The sequence below is a fragment of the Apteryx rowi genome, unplaced genomic scaffold, assembly GCF_003343035.1.
Source record: "Apteryx rowi isolate R43461 unplaced genomic scaffold, aptRow1 scaffold_403, whole genome shotgun sequence".
NCBI lineage: Eukaryota > Metazoa > Chordata > Aves > Apterygiformes > Apterygidae > Apteryx > Apteryx rowi.
In genome coordinates this window covers 616,486-618,160 of record NW_020450562.1, presented here as the reverse complement: position 1 = coordinate 618,160, position 1,675 = coordinate 616,486, and positions in this window count along the sequence as shown.

The window sequence follows — 1,675 nt, the reverse complement described above, 5'->3', positions numbered from 1 at the left end:
AAAGCCTTGCTGAAGTCAAGGGAGACAACATCCACTGCTCTCCCCTCATCCACCCAGCCAGTCATTCCATCAGAGAAGGCTATCAGATTGGTTAGGCATGATTTCCCCTTGGTGAATCCGTGCTGACTACTCCTGATCCCCTTCTTTTCCTCCACATGAATAGAGATGGCCTCCAGGATGAGCTGCTCCATCACCTTTCCAGGGATGGAGGTGAGGCTGACTGGCCTGTAGTTGCCAGTAGTTACCCTTCTGATCCACAGTAACCTTCAGTCCCTTAAGGCTGGCATATATGCCTGAATAAGTTTATTACTGTGACACTGTCTGTATGAATAACATTTTACAGAGACATTTTACAAACATTGTCCCTACTTTGTAGAACCTATAGCGTAACTTCAGTGCAAACATGGCAAGAGGTGGGAACCAAAATGAACTCCCTCGGAAGTGGAGTAAGAGCATAGAGAAAAAGATACACTAAGATCACAGCATAAGGAAGTCTTCAAGGTCTTGTTTCTCCTGGTTCTTTGAATTTATTCTTACAAAATATAGTCTTAAAAAGTGGACTCTGTTGTAGGAAAGCCAGAAAAATAACAAGATTCATCCAAGACACAGTATATAATTATAGGTGCCTTGTTAATCCTTTGTTTCTATTATGGTGGCCTGTATTCTTTGATAATGGCCCTCAGCATTTTCTTTTGGCTATGTTCTTTGTATGCCTGTTGTGTATCATTTTGTAAAAGAGAGAAATCGTACTGTCCGTTCTGGTGCAGGTACTGTACCATCCTGAAGGTACATTTACTACAAATCATCTGCTAACGGAGACAGGACGTGATGCAGAGGCCTCTCGGCAAGAGCCTGTGACACAGTGAGGATGGAATAAGGTTTCTCCTGAGCCACCAGCATCCCCAGGGGACGTAGTCCCTGGGTGCTCCACAGGCAGGAGGCTCACGGTGCCCCACTTTCCCTGAGGGACAGCTCCCGCTCTCTCACATCTTGATTTTCAAGGATCCTGATTACAACTTAACGGAGACACTTGACAGTCAACCTGAGCTGTGCCAGCCAAATGCATATGCCTGGCATAATCTAGTTCAGCTACACGCTGCACTACTATAAAGCCTTACAAGCTGCTTGTTACAGTGCACTTCTTTTCCTGAAATTCTTTCTCATTACCTCTTGGCTTGCCTGCAACCGAACACATGCTGAATTACCTTCTAGCTATGTGTGAGTGTAATAAATACATAACTGCCTTGTGATGTGAACCACCTCAGCACTGAGGGAAATGACCTCTCACGAGCCAACCTTGAGCCAAGACATCTGGAATAAAAAGGCACTTTGTAGCCTCAGTTCCACTTAACCACATTTTTAAGGCAGCCCCCAGGCACACAGCGGGGAGCACATCCCCCAGCGTCTGCCTCTGTGGCAGCAGTGCAAGGTTCCAGGCCTGAAACAGGACGCTTTATTTCTGTTCCAGGTCTGCACCAAGCTAGCCCACCATCAGGCCTTGGGCCAGCTTAGATGCCGTGCAACCCCGTGTCAGGAAATGCCCGCAGAACCCACACTGCCACAGATAAGAGACACCAGATGGGAAATCTCTCCTGTCGGTGCACGGCTTCCTCCTGCAGTCATGCACTGAAGCACACACTCTGCAGATGTGTGTATATATATATATATATATATA